Genomic DNA, 20,133 nt, shown 5'->3' with positions numbered 1-20,133 from the left:
CCTGCCTCAGGTTTCTGCTCAAGGATCTCTTGGAACACTGTCTTTGATTAGTCTCAGGTAGGCTCTTCTCTTATTGTAATGATTTTTAGTTTTTTGGTTTGATGACGTGTTCTTCATCTCCGAGCTTTATTTTTTTAGAATTGTTTTGAATATTTTTTTAAAATGTATGCATTTTGTTTTTAAGGATATAAATGGAGGGAGACTGTTTTGTGTGGTGGAGTATAGGGATACTGTTTTTTGCAAGTTGCTACACGGTTGTGTCTCCTGCACTATCACTACCTTCATCCCTTTCTTTATCTTTACAAAGTGAAAACTGTGAACAACTTCTGCTTGGACCCTATGATACTTGTTTCTCATCCCTAGTCTAATTGTTTTCTCTTATTAACTAATTTTGAATTTTTTGTTTGTTTTGTATTGTATTTAGATCTTATTACTAGTGGTTTTTCAATTTAAGTTTCTTAGAAGTTATCATTAGTTACGAAGCTATTGGTGAGCAAATGTGGTGTTCTCATTGAACACCATAAAATACTAGTTAGAATGAGAATTATGGTCTAAGGTAACCTAGAGAAACTCTCAACCATAGCTTTGGAAAAAAGAAGTTGAGTAGCCACAGTGAGGTAGCACTTTTTCAAGAGCTTGAGAGCATTGTCTGAGGCATAGTACATTATGATTTCAAGTCAACTTATATCCAACGGTTCCAATGGACCAAGTTGTACTACCTAGAAAATTGACAAAACTCCTAGACTCTAGCTAGATAAAACTCCTTGACCAAATGGTACTGGACCGCTGTATAGTTCTGCATAATTATGCAGAAAACATGTCCTAGTTTTTCACTAATGCACTCTGTTTTTTTTTCTGCTTGTTCTATCTCTGTTGCACCCTGTTTTAATGTACAGTTTTTGGCCTTAGAAAAAGTATGATGTACTCAAAATAAGGTTGGAAAAGAAAAGAAGCACATAAACTATTCACCTAATTAACTAACTTAGAATAATGTGTGTGCAGTTTTTGTGTTGCTGTTGCTATTACTATTATTATGATTAGATTGTTAGTTTTGGCCCAAAATAGTATTAATCAACTAGTTTCTAAAGTTGTAATATTGAAGCTTTTTACAACTTTTTCTAACTACTGGACTTGCAAGAAGATACGTTTGGACATACTTTAAAAATAATTATTATATAAAACTCAACAAATTTATCTTACACCGTAATTAAATAAAAATTTAATTTTTACATAACGAGGGCATACATGTACTAACGGAGTATTGATTTATCTGTATTTATTTCTTGATTGACATGTTGATTTGGTTGAGATGGTACATATTATATGTTTAAAAATTCAAGTGACATCAAAACAATATTTTTTTTATGTGGATTAATTCAAAAACTGATTTAGAATATACTTTTTTAAGTTTAGAATATATCTTTATATCTATACTATTATATAAAAAAGGATATATTATTTGATAACTTTCTTTATAGCATCTTCATCCTTTGTTATCTAACATGACACAAAATTCATCCTCACATGTTTGGTTTTGTGTTAATAAAGAATTAAGATCATTGAATATATTTTTATTGAAATAGTTAAATGATGTATCAATCGTTGTTTGAGCAGACCTCATTTCAATGGATAAATCTTGGATGGACATGCCAAGAAATACACCAAAATATATGGAATGCTTGAATAAGTTTTTGGACTTTGCATTTGCTAATAATGGTGTGAGGGGGAAGATAATATGCCCATGTCAAAAGTGCAACTTTAACAAATGGGAGTGTCGTGAAGTAGTGTATGACCACTTGATTGTTAAACCTTTTCCAAGTGGATATAGAGTCTGGCTTCTACATGGGGAGAGAACAGGAGTAAATGTGACAAATGAAGCAGATGTAATGCCGTAAGAAGATAATGAAAGAATTGTTGCTAATAATCTGATGTGTGATATGGTTAACGAGGCATTTGGGCATCATCAATATAGAAATGACATGGTGAATGATAGGGAAACGAGTGCACATTCAAGCCATACTGTTAATGATGATATTGAAGATTTTTTTGAGTTAATACAAGATGGTCAAGAGAGTCTATATGAAGGGTGTGATAAATATTCTAAACTTTCTTTCTTGATCAAGTTGTACCACATCAAATGTCTATGCAAAAAAAGTGACAAGGCAATGTCCATGATACTAGAGTTGTTAGCAGATGCCTTTGAACATGCTAAAATTACACACTCATTTTATGAGGTGAAGAAAACCATTAACAAGCTTGGTCTTCATTACACCAAAATTGATGCTTGTCCGAATGATTGCATGTTGTACTTAGGAGAAGACGTAAATAAGGATTTTCGTAAGAAATGTAAAACATCTAGATGGAAGGAAAAAAAGAGTACAATTGCTTGTGCTACAAGTAACAAACGGAAAAAGATTCCTGCAAAGGTTTTAAGGTATTTCCCTTTGAAGCCACGCTAACAAAGGATGTTTATGTCTTCTAAAATAGCCGAGCATATGTGATGGCATGCATCGGGAAGTACAGATGAAGGCATCTTAAGGCATCCAAGAGATTCTGAAGCATGGAAGTCATTTGACTTTAAACATCCTGAATTTTCCTCATACCCTCGAAATGTGCGACTTGGTTTGGCTACTGATGGGTTTAATCCATATGGAAATATAAGCACTAGTCAAAGTATTTGGCCAGTTGTACTCATACCGTACAACCTTCCTCCTTGGATGTGTATGAAACAAAGTTCATTCATTCTCTCTATGATCATTCCTGGGAAGCGAGCTCCAGGAAATGATATTGATGTATATTTACAGCCATTAATAGAAGAGTTGAAAGAGTTATGGAACACTGGTGTGAAAACTTTTGATTCATATGGAAATGAAGTGTTTGATATGCATGCAACCATATTGTGGACTATTAGTGATTTTCCAGGTCTTGGAACACTATCTGGATGGAACACACATACTGGGTTGGCATGTCCTAGATGTAATTTTGACACCATTCCTAGGAAGCTTCTTAAAGGTGGTAAATTTTGTTTCATGAGTCATCGTCATTGGTTAGATGGAAGGCATAAATTTAGACTAGCTCGCATGAGATTTGATGGAACTAGAGAAGATAGAAGTCCACCTTTGGCAATCTCAGGATATGATGTCTTACAACAAGTTCAGAATCTTAATGTTGAATTTGGGAAGAACCAATACTTGAAGAGCGGGCAAAAAGACAGCGGGGAGTTAATCATGCAAAGTTAGACACTCAACAATGGCAAAAAAAAGTATATTTTTTGAACTTCCTTATTGGGTAGACAACTTATTGCCCCACAATTTGGATGTTATGCACATTGAAAAAAAATGTATGTGATAATGTGGTGTTTACATTGTTGAATGATAGTTCAAATAAATGTAAAGACAATATAAAGGCACGAAAGGATTTACAGCTTTGGGGTATTAGACCTGATCTTTGGCCTGATGAAAATGGTAGATATCTCCCTGCTATATATACATTGACAAATGTAAATAAAGATGTCTTTCTCAAAACTTTGAAGAACATAACTGTTCCAGATGGTTACTCTAGTAACATTAGCAGATGCATTGATGTCAAACAACGTAAGCTTGGAGGATTGAAAAGTCATGACTCACATATTTTGATGGAGCAGCTTCTACCTTTGGCAATGAGAAATACACTTCCTAAGGAAGTCTGCTCTGTTTTGATTGATTTATGTTTGTTTTTTAGAAAATTGTTTAATAAAGTTTTAAAAATGGATGAACTTGACGAGCTACAAAGTAGAGTGGTCCTCACATTGTGTCACATGGAGATGTTATTTCCTCCTTCTTTTTTACAGTCATGGTTCATTTAGTTGTGCATCTAGTAAAAGATGCCAAGCTTGGAGGACCCGTCCAATATCGATGGATGCATCCCATTGAGAGGTATCTAGGAAAATTAAAGTCTTATGTTCGTAATAAAGCACAAGCAGAAGGGTCAATAGCTGAAGAGGCTTTAACTTTTTGTTCGAGATATTTAGATGGAATTGAGACTGGCTTCAATCGATTGCATCGTGTTAATGATGAGCCTGCTATTGTGCCTTCTAATGAAAATACATTGTTCCCACCAGTCGAAAAACCAGTTGGGGGTTTTACTTATTTCACTTTATCTACAAAGGAAAAGTTGCAAGCACATCGTCATCTGTTAACTAACTGCACCATAGTTGACCCATTTCTGCAGTAAGCTTATGAACCATAGTGTTTTTTTATAATTGATTTTCTCTTTCGTATTAACTTATATATTTTATATGTTTAATATAGGGAATTTAGAGATACTTTACGAAGAAAACTAAGAAGTCGCACATGATCATCCTCTGTGATAGACAAGAGGGTTCATAGAGAATTTGCAAAGTGGTTTTCACGTCGTGTATGTATATTTACACCAATAGTATTTGATTCATATATATATATTTATATTACATTTCATATGATATTTTTTTTTCTTTTAGGTAAGGAATGATCAATTGGTATCCATTCAAATGATTTAAAATTCTTAGTTATGGGTCTGATTGATTGTGCAAAGCGGTATAGTGCCTACAATGTTAATGGGTTCAAATTTCGTATATTGGAGCGTGACCTTTGGCTTAAAACACAAAACAGTGGAGTGTTTGGTACATTTGGGACAAGGAGTTATGCAAGTAGTAGTGATACTCAAATGCGGTTTGGAGGTGTACCGTATTATGGTCGATTGATAGACATAATTGAGATAAACTACCATGGTCGATTCTCAATTGTTTTATTCAAATGTATGTGGACTAATACATCTAAAGGGATTATGAGTGATGAGTATGGATTTACATTACTAAATTTTTCACACTTGATCCACACTAGTGATAACGATGATGACGAGCCATACATCCAGGCATCAGAAGCTCAAATGGTATATTATGTAGAAGATGAATTTGATAAAAATTTGTGCATACCTGTACATTTAAAGCCTAGAGACTTGTACAACATGGTTGACGATGATGTTGACAATTTTCATGAATCTGAGCCATTTGAACAACAAAACGTAGAAACATTATTTCTAGATGTGGAAGAAAATATACAACTAACAAGGTTTTTTTTACTATTTCATTTTAATTTATTATCCTACAACATTGAATTTATGTAATTATTATCCTATTGCATAAATTTATGTGTTTATCTTATTTTTTGTAGACCACCTGAAGATGAAGAAAATACCAACCAACAAGAATAATTTATCTATAGCTTATCCTTCATCTCATCCAGGTAATATGTTCAATTTAAAATTTTGAGTTTTAATTTTCATTAATACGTAATGTTACATCTTCAAGCGTTTTATTGATTGTTAGGAATCTTGAAGATGAAATTTGCAAACTCAAGTAAGTCTAAGTCAGAAAATCAAGTGAATAGTCATCCTTCAAGGCCTAATACTCACCCTTATAAACCTGGTTAGATGTCTAAACTTTCATACAATTTATTTGTTATCTATAAATTACATTCTTCAATATATTGATTCATTTGTAATTCACTTGTAATTTTGTGATTGATGCAGGACTTGAAACAAGTAATCCTAAAGGTATTCCATCTCCATTTCCCCATCCACCTCTATTTGCACCTCAACCAAGTATTAAACGTGCTCCCCTTCCACCTTCAATCGCATCTCAGCCAAGTAATTTGTGTTCACTTCTTTTTCAAATTTATTAATAATCACATCATTAATTGTTTTTTTTCATTGAGTTGATTTATTTTCAGGAACCTTGAAAGTTAGGATATGTTCAAAAAGTTAGACTAACTCTGCTCTTACATTCATTGTTCAACCACAAATAACACCTCAATCTGATTCTCAGCCACCACCACATCAATATGTACATGTACTTGTACCAACAATACCTGGTATATCAGATGTATATTCAAATAATGAAGAGGAAGAAAACGATGAAGTTGAGATGCAAGCACATCAATAAAGGCCTATAGCCTGCAAAAGAGCATGGCTCGTTGATATCATTGGTAAGTCACTATATATCAAGTTCAAAATGGAAATTTGTATAAAGCCACTATCATTTGTTAAAATCATACAATGTTATATATAGTTATGTAGTATTAATTTTTCCATTTAGTCTTATATCCCTTAAACACAGATGTTTTTATATTTCACAGATGAGCAAGGAAAGAGAAACACAAAACAGCTAAGAACCAATGATGTTTGGCATCTACGTCCTAATGAAAGGATTCTTGTGAAATGGAATAATGAGGGTCAACCTATTGCAGACGGTGGAGCATTATTGAATAGGTTCTTAGGTAGTATTGCAAGAAACCATAATTCCTTTCCTATTAGTTATTCTAGTTGGAGGAAGATTCCTAAAGTTTATAAAGAAGATATACTTAAAAACACTATTCAGGTAAATCATGTCTAAAGTTATACTATAATTAATTTTTTTTAAAATTAAATATGTTATAATTATTGTTAATTTTATTTGTTGATTGTTTTGAAGGCTAAATTTGATATCCATTCTGATGTTCATATAAATCATGTCCTTAAATCACTTAACACAAAATGGAGAGACCACCGACAAGAATTGTGGCAACAAATGAATGATGGAACACGTACTAGAGATGAATTGATTGCAATGGCTCCAAAAGGAATAAATAGAGATCATTGGGCTTCGTTTGTGGATTACCGTCTAAATTAAAAAACGAAGGTATAAATAAAACATTTTTTAGGCATTTACATTCAGATTATTAATTTTTACATGTTGATGATTAGGAAAATGCTCTAAAAAATAAAGAGAATAGGACAAAGCAAATCATTGCTCACACGGGTGGATCTAAGACCATTGCAAGGAAAAGAAATGGTGACAATAATACATATGTTCATGTCAAATTTATGTTTTAATCTCTCTTAGAATGTGTCATATAATTTTTCTTCATTTTAATAGGAAAAAGAGTGTGGCCACAAGGTTAGTAGAGGAGATATATGGATAGCTACACATAAGCATGCTAATGGAGCATTTGTGAGTGATGAAGCGAAGGAAATTGGTGTAAGTTTAATTATGATAAAGTCTATAATTGTCAATCACACTTAATGTAAGTTTAATTTATTTCTTCTTGTGTTCTTTGTAGGAAAAAATTCAAGCATATGAATTAACTTCATCACCATTCATATCTAAAGAAATATCAACAACTGATTCCTTAGCTTATGTTTTCGGAAGTCAAGAACATTGTGGACGTGTTAGGGGTTTAGGTTTGGTTCCTTGTCCATCTAATGTATTTGGCTGCAATGCTCATTCGTATAGTGGGACATCTTCCAATACAGATTTACAAAATCAGGTTCATTATTTATTACTTTTGATCATATTTTTTTATTTGGGATGTGAAGTGCAGCAGTGGAAATGTGGCAACATTTTTTTCTGTTGTATATTTGCACACTAGTTCCTTCATCTTCATTCTTAATATTAAGCTAGGCACTAACCTTTTTTAATAGATGGGAAACCTTGATTGAAATATCATATTAGAGACTTGTTCGATTTTTGGAGTTGGCCATAGGGATAGAGTTGGTCAGTAGGAATTAGGAAAACTAAAAGTTTTGATACTCAAAAAAGAGTATTGCTGGAGTCCATCACTAATGAATGTAGTTTTAATAGTGGATGGAAGCATTATTGTAGTGATTGACCTGCTAAAAAGAAAGAATTAGGTTAACAACTTTGTGAACTTGGCACGGTTTTAAATGTTGATAAACAGTTTGTCCAAAACATAGTGTATAATATATTTTCCAAAAAACTAGGAAAAATGTCAATATAATTCTATCAAAAACTTAATAAACCTAAGACCTAAATACACTTGACTTGGGCTGACGATAATTCATGGTCATTTTCATCACTTTTCACACATGCAATCTCCAAAGGACTTAGTGGTTTGTCAGCAATCAAGATGGCACAAAGCAACTACACACCTGATTAGTTTACTAGCTTTATGCATCACTGAGTATATTTTTGATTTTTAATATTTATTTGTACATAATATTTTCTTTTAATATTTATTTATAGGGTATTAATTAGTGTGGTGTTTTGGCATGACTTAAGTATGCTAGATACAATCATGAAATAAAGCCTATTAATGGTAAGTTCTGTTTTTTAGGAAGTGGTGATTTTGGATATTGGCCTAAATGATGAAATAGTGGTTAGTGCTGGAACCAGTTTGTAGCCATTTAGTTTAATTAGAGTAACATCATATTGCTTTCCTTTGTTTTTGTTGCTAACATGTACATATTACCTTTTATTACTCAATTATTTACTTTTCTTGTTCTCAATTGTACATTATTATATTATTCACTACAAAAAAAAAAATTTATTAGATTGGACCAAAGGCGGACACTAATCACAAAAAGCCCACGCAAAGATGCAATTAGCGTGGGCTTTGCCTTCACACAACTTTGAAGCTAATATCCCCATCGCAAAAAAAAAGTGTCGGGTGAGTGGCGTCGCAATAAGTTGGCTTGCGTGGGTTTTGCCTACAAGTTGGCAACAAAAAAAAATTACTAATGTTAACTTAAGTGGGGGCTTAGCCTTGGGCAGAAAGTGAGGGCTTAGGCTTAACTAGGGGGACAATAAAATTAGCGTGTGCTTAGCCTTGGATAAGGGGACAATAAAATTAAAAATAAAGCTTGGGCTTAGCCTTGGATAGTGGCACAATAAAATTAGAATAAAGCGAGGGCTTGACCTTGGTAAAGTGACAATGAAATTAGAATGGGCTTAACCTTGGATATGTGGACACATAATTTTTTTTTTGTATGCACTATTTTTAGCATTGAACTCCACTTTTGAATAAAAGTTTAGATTTTAAATATTAAATATTAATTTTTTTTAATTTTTTTTTTGCAATAGCATTAAAAAGAAAAAAAAATATCAATAAATTGATAAATTAAAAACTAAAAAACAGCAGCTATTGAACTCCACTTTTAAATAAAAGTTTAGATTTTAAATATTAAATATTAATATTTTTTAATTTGTTTTTTTTAATAAGTTAAAAACTAAAAAAACAAAAGAAGATGTTTGTATTATTTGGTGTCTTTGTATGAGATGTTATAAAGGATAATAAGAATTAAGTTTAATTAGTTATAGCATACATTTCACTGTTATCTAAATTCATAATGAATAAAGAAGATTAAAAATACAATGCACAAAATCTAAAATTGATGGTCTTTCATATAAGAATTAAAATGTAAAATTTGTTAAACTACAGGGACTACCAAGATATTTAACCAAATAATGATTTATGTAGAATTTTCATTGTCTTTTTACTGGTAGAAATTTGCAGAAATTAAGGGTTTCAAAATAAGCCCCTTTTAGTATTTTCTTCCAAACAAGCTAATATACATGTACAGTGATATCTTGGTGGCTGCAAAAGAACAGTTGTTTTTTAAGGCATTCCATTGAAAATTGTCTATGGTTTTGATGCGGTGTAGGGCCAACATAGGTAACAATTAATTTGTTACATTATTATCCTTGCAAAGGAATCGTAACACTAATGGACCATCACAGTTCAATGCTTGTCATGACATAACTAAGCACTAACCCAATCAATCGGTAGGGTCATGTATATATAAATCCATCATTGATTGTAAAGCTGTATTCCATCATGGAATTCAACCTTAACAAAACATGCATAATATAAGAGTCTATAGCACTCACAGATAAAAAAAATAATGATGAATAAATTAATAGAATGAAGTTTTCTATTCCAATTGTATTGTACTGAGAAGTTCCTCCACATGTTAGTGTTCAGAGGCAAGGCAACAAACTAACTAATGCAAGTCAGTAAAAATTATTTGTCAGATACATATGTGGCCGTGCAGTTAACTTTTCTTTGTAATATGAATTATTAAGCAAGCCATCTACTACAGGGCTCACTCATCATATAAGCCCCATAAAGATGCTGAGGAGAATAAAACAAGTTTTCGCCAAAAATAAAAGGAAAAAAGAAAAGGATAAAGGGGGTTTATAATGGCCAACAACAAATTGTAAAAGTCAATTCAAGCAAGCCACTCTTCACATTTTTCTTAGGGTGGCGTTAAGAGTTTGATCACCATAATCAAAATGCAATTATTTGGCCTTAGAAACAGTACCATTCCAGTACCATGAAATCCCATGAGTTACTCAACTCTGTACCATGATTCAAAACTGAGGAGAATCGACCCGAATTTACAGATCCATGCATAATCCAAATATAAAACAATACCATCTCTAATTTTTGGATTGATTTCCACAGTTAATCTAATTACACCAAAATGAAGAAGTTTGTGATTGAACATTGAAAGGCAATGACACTTGCCAAATGTTTTAAGCAAAGATAGATGTCACAACCCAAAACAGAAAAATGAGAGTTACTGCATGAACACACTGCCAATAAGATACTTACCCAAAATTGCAATCCTTTTTCCCTTTCTTATATCACGAACTTTTACTGCATGAACACACTCACTCATCACAACACTACCAAGAAGATAAAAACATGCTCATCACAAGACTGCCAAGAAGATAAAAACATGCAAAGAGTCATGCATGCAATGTGAGTAATACATAAATGACTCAACCTCTCCATGTCTTTCTGTAGCATTGCATAAATTCTTGTCAAGGAAACTACAAACCAAACTTAAGAAAGGTTTTAAGAAAACTTACAAAATGATGAACTCAAGGCAGGGGTTGATCATCAAGGTTCCGAGCATAGTGAGGGTGAACCTGACTTGTGCATGTTGAGGTGTCAACTTGTTGCCGCTCCATCATCATGGTTAATTTTTGCTCCATGAACTTTATTTTATCCTCTAACATTGCACACTTTTGATTTGCTTGAGCAGCTATTTGAGTTGCTTAATCGGCTCTTTCATTTGCTTGCATCACTTGTTGATGAAATTGTTCATTAAGAGAAAAGTAATCACTAGAAGGAGCAAATATTGAAGGTTGGGTTAGGAAAGACACTCCATGGCGAATGTTGGAAGCCAAGTCTGCAGTGCCATAACATCGACCTCTACTCTTGCCTCCAGCAACATCCTTCCAGCATTGAAGTTTTGTTGTTAGATTGATCGGTTGGCAGTTGGAAGATGATCCTTCAGAGTTGTCTGATTGGAGGGCTTTCAATCGCTCATGGTAGGTTTCCTAGTTCATTGTGAAAATTGTAAGTGGGGCAATACTAAGGAATATAAATCATGTATAGAAAAGTAGAGCAATAACTTATATAAGTCTGTTTGGCACGACTATCTACCCAAAGTCCATCCTTCTTAGTGTGTGTGGCCATGAATAATTCATCAGGTTCAACCGGCCGACCAAAATTTCGTTCCTGAAATAAATGAAAAGGTTACCAACATTAGATATTATCTACTAAATTTAAGCTTATGCAACGAAATATAGATACTTACTAGGCTCAATGCAATGTCGAGGTGTGATTTACGACCAGTAGAGTGCAATGCCCCACCTCGAGTTGATGACCTATTCAATTTATTTTGGATTGATTATTCTTTGAACTTTTTTGAATCCCAATAGTCCAAGAGACCAATCCATGCTTGTTCACTAATCCAGTTAGGTCTAGTCGCTTTCATCCTAGCTTTAGCAAGCATATCAGAAAGGCGCTTTCTCATCTTTGACTCGTACACTTTTCTAATTTGCCATTCATCATGAGGGGCCCAAGTCACTCGAGTCTATAAAAAGAACAACAAATTTAAATAGAAGTTGATGAATATAAATAAATACTTAAATCGAAATGATCGAAAATGCTATGTTATGATCACCTTAAATTCAGTCCACCATTTAAGTTGGACTTCCTCTGGTGTTTCGTCATAATGATAGTAAGGACCCCTAAATTGTGACCTAATTGCATGCCCAATTGCCTTAGTAGCACAATGATTAGGTGTCCATCTACAAAACATGCAAACCAAAATGTTAAACATGAAGTATAGGAAACAATTCATAATAAAGTTCAATGTGATCATAAACTTACCCTTTACCCACTGGTCGAATGATGACTCTTCCACTACCATCATGTTCTTCATCAGGGATATCATGGTGCGTAGTAGGCGTGGGTTGTACTGGCGTATCAGAGGGTTGCACTGATGCCTGAGTGGGCTGAACTGATGTATGAGTGGGCTGAACTAATGTATAAGTGGGTTGAACTAGAATTTGAGGAGTCACAAGAACGGATGGAGCACTAGAGAAATGAAATGATGAGGGAGTAGGTGTGGACTGTAATGGGGGACCCCAACCTTATCCCTCCTTCTAAAGTATAAAAAGTTTGATCCATTGCCTTTGAAACAAATTCACTCACTCCAGTAATGAATTGTTTGCTAAGTCTCCTTGAAGGATCAAGTCGTTCATACATCCAACTTCGATCCATTTTTCTGCATGGAATATATGTATATAGTAGTGATGAAATTATTAGTCAATATAACACTGTGAGAGTACATGCCAAAGAAAAGCATGCCAAGTACTAGAATATTAAATTCATTCGTTTCAGGTATAGGGTAGTTTGATTTTTTGCAAAGTGCAAAACAATTGTTAGAATAGAATAGATGAATCCAAATTTCAGGACCTCTAAACCCACAAGAACTGCCAGACTGTCAGTCACACTACAAGGTTAACAATGAATCCAACCAAAACTTAGAATCCAAAATTGAAGTTTAGTCAATCACAAATAAAGACACAAGAAATGTAAGGGTAACAAAACCTAAAGCTTCACAAATCCCCTGGCAAGTGTTTCCACATCCTACCTCACATATCAGTCTGGATATTGGTAATAAAGACAAAGAATCTAAGAAAGCATAATTTAAATTCAAATGGATATTGGTAATAAAGACAAAGAATCTAAGAAAGCATAAGATGAATTAATGAATTGAAGGAATTCAAAAACCAGAGAAATTCAAATAGCTAGCCAGTCCCAGTTAAAGACAAAAATATGTGTGAATACCAGAACCTAGAGCTTCAAAGATCTCCTGCCAGTATTCAAGCTTCAAGGATACTCACATCTGTCCTACCTAACATTTATTAGTTTCTACAAATACATATAACTATCTTTGCTTAATTAAATGTTAGAATATTTTTTCTTAACTATTTTTAATTCTAAATAAATTTCCTATCAGCTAATCATATATAATTACTTCATAAGATTAATTTGTCTAACACAACATAACACCTCGTAGGCACTGGAAAGGGCCAATACACACTTGTATGGTACTAAAGTATTTACAAACAAATCAACTAATAATAATACATATTAGACACATAAAAAAAAAGCTTATATAATTTTTATTCAAGTTCTTTCTCACATAATTACAAGAGGTAACAACTTAAATCAATCTGCAGCAGAAAGAAATTGGCAAAACACTGCTGCAAATTTGCTTGAAATTGGTATACAACACTTCTTTATCTTTTCCTTCTGTTTTTTTTTAAATCAGAAAAAAAGGGAGGAAAAAAGAACATAGATAGAACAACATAGTATAAAGTAGCAGAACATGAAAAGCTAAAGAAGCATGTAGATTGAGAATTTGGATTAAAATCATGAAGAACATCAACCTTAGCAGAGCAGGGTAGAAATGTTTGAAAGATTGAGAAGGCAGCAAAAGGAACATCCTTGGCTCTCCCTAGAACCCTATTCTTACCCTTCAGTTTTAGTTTATTACTCACACAAGCCACCCCTTCCTTTAGTTTATTGAAACACTTGAGGGTCTTCTCTGTGACACCAACTTTCTTCTTTGAGAATTTGTAGCTCCTCAGGTACATTTGCCTACAGGAGAAGCTATCAACTCCTTTTGTTTGCACATTAGAACCTACACGGATGCTAGAATCCACACTCTTCACAAATTCTACATCAGATTCTGGCCACTTGTAGAGGTTTACATAGGTTGGCCTAAGGGGAAGAGCTGTTTTGTTGACAGAATCAACCATAGGTTTTAGGAATGGTTCCACAACATAGCATTATAGCATAATAATAGTAACCTGAAGCTTATGTAGTGAAAATTTGAGTTACCCTAGAAACAACATGGTGCAATGGTTTTGTATAAGATAAGTGCGAGGGGATGTGACAGAATGAGTTTTTTAATTATCCAACCAGATATATTGTTGTTCCTTTTCAATCTCTCATTTGAAATCATCCTTTGACATTATGAATGGCTTTATATCCTATACCTTATACTCACACATTCAAGGCTTCATAATCGCTTTTCTGATTTTTAGAAACCTAATGCTCTCATCAATTCTTCACTCTTAATTTGATCCTAAAACACTCTTAATAACTAGTAAAAACGTAGTATCCATACTTAGTAGCACAGCACCAAATCAAATCCAAGTATACCAAAACTGTTTGTTCTTGAACTAGACTGTCTTCTGTACTTCACATAAATGTTGATTCTGGTAGATTATTATAAGTTATCATATTTGCATCACTTATAATAAAAATATATATCATCTCTACTTTTTGTAATTATTTGTTTAAAAAAATCTCTCTACTAATTTGCATAATTTATTTAAAAATAATAAGTTTAGAGCTTAGTTTTCGGAAAACATTTTAAGATAATTACATATATAAGAAAAGAAGAACAAAGAAATGAAAAATTGTTACAAAGAAAGATATGTTCTGGTTTATGTCTCCCTAATGTTCAACTGTTACTGTCCCTGCTGCTACTTGGTTCGACCATTTCAGTGCTTTAGTTAGTCTCTTATGTTGTCTTTTATTTTTTGTTGTTGAATCACTTTTTTTTTATATGTTCTCATGCGAATGCAGTGCTGGAATTCTGGTGTTATATTGCTGTAAAGGCATGGTAATGCTTGTAAAGCCATGTTGCTACTTGTATTGCTAATGCTGGAAATTATGCAGATTTTTACTGCATAATTATTCTATATTTTTTTATTAATAAGAGAGCCAAACTTCTTATAAACTTAGGCTTCTTAATTTATACCTTCCACACATTCAACAAAACATAACAACCTAACCTAAGTCCATTAGAGCAATCCAAATTGCATAGGTACAAAGATTCCATGACTGCAGCATCAAAAGAACACATTCTAAGCAACTGGAAGACTAACCATAAATCAAAACCATGCCATATAAAACACTGGAGGTTAGCTTAGCTTAAGCTTATGTTTGTCCCAACGCTTCTTCTTCCACTACCTTTCAAAACCATTCCACTACCTAAGCATCCACCTAGGTATTAGTGATCCAGAAGACGCTGTTATACCCATGGCTCCTCACTCTAATGAAAAAAATCAAGATAGAAACGAAGCGAGAAAACTCACAGTAGAATGAGGCACAACTCTGTTGCGGAAGCAAAAACGAGGGTTCGCCAACGCCGAAAGCGTGGTCGCGAGGCTTGTTCCTCCGCAATCCCAATCCGCCACAAAGAGCCTTGAGCCACGAAACACAAATTAGCTACTGTAGATGGATTGAAAACGAAAGGAAATGTGAAACTTACAGTATTAGGACACAATGCTTGAATGCTCTCCGTCGTCGCAATGCTTGAATGCCTCCGTCGTCGCAATGCTTGAATGCCTTTGTCAATGCTTGAATGCTTGAATGCTCTCAAATGTTGTGGGTTTAATAAGGATGTATTGTCTTTGTAAAAGTTTACATTATTAACATGAAAAGTTAATAATACTAATTTATAATTCAAAAAATGACGAAAAACAATATTATAATCTTAAAAAGGGATGATTACAAACTACATCATCCTATATCATAAATATTAAAAAACTAGAAATATACACACATATATAAAATTCATGTACCTGTAAAATTCGAAATCCAATTAGTAATCAATTTTAAAATTCAAGATAATAGTCAAATATGGTGTAGAGTAAATATTATATATTTTTAGATCTCTTATTGTAATATGATAATTATTATTATTTTACCGTGTAATGATAAAAATAAATATTTGAAACAAATATGGTTATTACTACGTAACATGTTTAAAAATAAATATCTAATTTTCATCAAATAAAAGTATTATTTTATTGTTTTAACAGTTGTTAAGTTATGATATTATTGTTTTATCATTACTTCTATCATTCATTTGACATTGATTTAATCCTCTAATTTTAATATCAAGTTTCCTAAATAGTAAAAAAATAGTCTTTAAAATATTTATTTCATATATAACAAATCTTAAAATGATAAATTTAATACCAGTTGCTAGACTGATGTTTTGTTCTGTTCTTGCACTTTCAGGGAACATCAAATGCATCAGAACATAATATGGACGAGGATTTTTCTCCAGTAGATGTGGATGTAAATTTAGTAAAAAGCTTTCTTGATTCCTTTTCTTCCCAACAAGGCCTTCCTGGTCCGGCTTCTAATTTGACTACAAGATACAAAGAAGGGCAATTGAAGATACTGAAATATATGTGAGAATGTTGCTGATGCCTAATGAGGAAAAGTGGAGTGAAGTGAGTAGGAGAGAATTCTTCAGAATTGAAAAATGAAAGAAAAATTAAAATTAATTATTTGTGTGTAATTTGTGAGGGCTTAACTTTCATATTATTTAAATTTAATTTTAAAACTTTTAGCGTGGGCTTAACCTTCAAATATTTAAATTTTAATTATTTTTATAATTTTAGTAGCTGCCCTTTCAGCAACGCAACCATTATTTTTATTTTTATTTTTTATTTTTTTTAAGTTTACGTGGGAATAACTCACGCTTTCCTCACACCTTATTTAATTTATTTTAATAATGAAGGTTTAGTGAAGGTTTAATGGACACTATTTAGTGTCCACTTATGGCCTTCAATATTTGTTTGCAGCTAAATTAAGATTTTCTTATAGTGATTGTACATTATTATATTTTAATTTTTACTGTGGTGTTGACCGATTTGATTTGGCAATAGTATTTTGATGGCAAGTGATTGATTTCATTCATTTTGTGTTATAAATTAGGTTTCTATATTGACATCACAAGTCAATGAAATGAAAGCAATGATGACTTTTTTTGTGCAAAACTATTTCGAAGAGTTGCCTCATGATTTTGCTATGTTTCATGCATCACCGGTAATCTTTATTAAATTAATATATATTTTATATTGTAATTGGAATGCTACTTATTATAACTATTTTTATATATTAGGCATCCAATCGAGGAAGTGTTCCTAATGATGAAACAAATGATCAACATCAGCAATCATAGCCAAAGAATGTAATAGGAATTGTTTTAACTTTCTAAGATTTCATATGTTTTAGTTATCTGTGGATTTTGTTTTGATTGTATCGAAGATAAAAATGGTACTTTACTTTCTCTTCCATTTTGCAGATTTCCCTAAGAGAAAAATGGGATAAAAATTTCTTGAAGGTGGAATGCAGTTATATAAAGAACTTTAAGGTTTTTTTTGGAATTGTTCCTATTTGTTTTTTTTTATTGTATTCGAATGGCGTTAGAGCTCCTAAGCTATTGGAATTATGCTTTGCAATTGCGATTTTGAATGCTGGGAATTTGAAGAATGAACAAATCAGGGAACGTGATATGGGAACGAAATTGTCTCAGGGCATTGATTTGGAGTAAAATGTAAAAAACTTGAATTATTTTTGTTTTTCTAAAATTTAACGTAATTTTGTATATCTTTTTAACTTTTAAATATTAAAAAACAACTATAAGTAAATTTTAAGATTAAATGTGATTTTATTTAGATGTATAATTAACCTTATGGGAATAAATATATTTCAGGTTTCAAAAAATACATTCCAAAATTGTTTCTATTTAAAAATATACATTTACAATTTCAAGTAGAAATATGTATTGTATGATGCAAAATACAAAATATAGATTTTAAATTATACATATTTTATATTTTGGATTATAATTTTAGAAAAAAAAAGTTTAACTTCAAACGTTTGGGAATTTAGAATACAGAGATAATTTATTTTGACGGGTAAAATTGGAATTTCAAAATATGAGAGTGGAGAAAATGCAGAATTAAATAAGGGTTTCATCTTTCACCTGCTTCTTCCTTTTTTTCAATTCCAGTTTTGAATTTAGTGGGGGTTTTCAAATCGTCGGAAATAGTGGAGGTTCCCCAAACTGTCGGGAATACGTTCAAAACCGGTAATAGCGGGGGTTTTCAAACCGTCGGAAAGTGATTATTTTCCAGGGGTTCTTAGAAACCGCCGGTAATCAGTTAGCAACGCTAGTTCCAGGAGAAAAGCAAACCGCAGGTAACACACTTAACGGAGGTTAAAATCGTCGGTAATGTCAAATATAACCCCCACTAAAAATATCTTTTTTTGTAGTGAATGTAGTGAACTTCATTTTTTTTAAGTGTATATGATAAGATGTAAAAATTTATTTGTTTATTTAAATATACAATGAATGTTATATTTATCTTTTTTGTACAATATTTATCAATTAATGGCTTTGTCTAGAAATTGTATGCAATGGATAACATTGATATGCAGTTGATCATTATTAATGAATGGCGAAAAATTGATCAAAGTAAACATTTTTAATAAAAAAACAAACTTAGTATGACAATTATTGCAATATGTCCAATTTGATTTATCATGACGGGTGGTAGAAATATTTGTCATAGAAAATCACTTACTATTACAGTTCTGATGAGAACCATCATAATAAGCCATATTTTCTAGATTGTTCTAGAGATACTAATCATAAAAAGTTTCATCCGAACATACTATGACAGATAGTTTGCATATTTTATGACAATTTATATACAACAGTTACTATGCTAGCTTTTCAACCGACATAAAAAGTGCAAATTTCTATATCACTTGAATATATATCGTCATTAAAACCATCATAAAAATTCTTGTACAACTATCTTAATAAGTCATTTTTACACTAGTGGAATCACTTATGTTCAAAGTATCCAAATGGCTAAGAATCACTCATCAACCAATGTGATAAGATTGACATTTTTCTAAAACTTGGTAATGAATGTCTCCTCGACGAGCCTGTTAAAATGAAACTCAATTTTCTCAATATTTGACAAGCTCAATCCTTATTTAATAAAAAGATGCTTACCCCTACTTAGAATGCAGATTTATCATATCATTCACATCAACATGTTTTCATTTTCTCTATGGAATGACATTGTTTCTTTATTTTTTTCTAGCTCAAGGCATTTAAAACTCATTTATTTGATCAAGTGGTTTAAACAAAGATAAAGAATTTAAAACTCATTTATTTGATCAAGTGGTTTAAACAAAGATAAAGAATTTAAAACTCATTTATTTGATCAAGTGGTTTAAACAAAGATAAAGAATTTGTTAGGGTAGCTTTCTCCTTAGTGGTTAGAATTCTCAACAAAAATGAAACAAATTACCTTGATCGCATTTATCTTCACATGTGCAATTTATGATAAAAAGAGATTTAATCAAAATCAATTGAATGCGTTCCAATGGTGATACTCAATAATATTTATGTCAGCTTGCCCTTTTTTATTTTTTTTTTTGCACTTTTTTAAAGAGGGATCTCATGCTTTTGGAATAAAAACTGACGATGGTTAATGTTTTATATATAAATTTATTTACATTAATTTCGTTATATATCATTTCATTCATTAAAGTATTATTGATATTTACTTTATTTTGTTAGATATTAGCTTTCTTTTATATTAAAATTTGATTTAATTTTACTACTCTTTCTTGTATTTTTATTGTTCAAAAAATGATATCAATTATTATAACCAAGTAAATAAATCTAAAACTAAAAAATTACAAAAAAAGTAAAAAAATTAAAATTATTGAAACGTTGTTGTCAACCCGCCAATCCAAAATTAAGACGGGACGAGTTACTATTTCTAGCCCGCACAACCTTAACGAGCCAATCCGCCCTACCCCACTTTTGATAAGTCACCAACGAATCGAGTCGAAATTGACCTGTTTTACCATACTTACGTACACTTAATGCTTAGTTTGTAAATTCTTTGCTAGCAATACTTGTTGCTTAATTCCAACTTTTAAAAAATTAATAAAAAAATTTGTCGATGAATTAACCAAAGCATAAGTTAATAAAACAAAAAGTGGATAGTTTAAAAAAAAATATTTAGTTATCATGTTCATGTTTAGAACTTTCTTTTCACTACACTTTCTTTCTTTCAAATTAATTATGTCCTTTGAATAAAATTAATAACATAAAATAGACTTATAAAAAAAT

The 20,133-nt window shown here is 32.0% G+C and overlaps 1 long non-coding RNA gene and 3 pseudogenes across 2 annotated transcripts; 2 read left to right on the top strand and 2 right to left on the bottom strand.

The window, feature by feature from the left end:
* Positions 1–2,879: 2,879 nt before the first annotated feature.
* On the top strand, positions 2,880–4,212 carry LOC137839064 (uncharacterized; annotated as a pseudogene).
* A 1,143-nt stretch (positions 4,213–5,355) lies between these two features.
* LOC137839063 (uncharacterized) lies at positions 5,356–17,523 on the top strand (annotated as a pseudogene).
* On the bottom strand, positions 10,173–13,921 carry LOC137806575 (uncharacterized; annotated as a pseudogene). Its single transcript, XR_016519680.1, has 7 exons — positions 13,636–13,921; positions 11,982–12,243; positions 11,773–11,899; positions 11,404–11,682; positions 11,223–11,324; positions 10,670–11,143; positions 10,173–10,454 (listed from the first exon to the last, which is right to left on the bottom strand). The product of XR_016519680.1 is annotated as an uncharacterized LOC137806575 (transcript).
* On the bottom strand, positions 14,603–15,562 carry LOC137834686 (uncharacterized). The gene is made up of 2 exons (XR_011084932.2): positions 15,445–15,562; positions 14,603–15,377 (listed from the first exon to the last, which is right to left on the bottom strand). It is a non-coding gene; the product is annotated as an uncharacterized LOC137834686 (long non-coding RNA).
* Positions 17,524–20,133: the final 2,610 nt, after the last annotated feature.

The sequence above is a fragment of the Phaseolus vulgaris genome, chromosome 3 (assembly GCF_051622355.1).
Source record: "Phaseolus vulgaris cultivar YP4 chromosome 3, ASM5162235v1, whole genome shotgun sequence".
Taxonomy (NCBI): Eukaryota; Viridiplantae; Streptophyta; class Magnoliopsida; order Fabales; family Fabaceae; genus Phaseolus; species Phaseolus vulgaris.
Note: the sequence above shows the minus strand (reverse complement) of the source record. Positions and strands in the feature narration are given on the sequence as shown.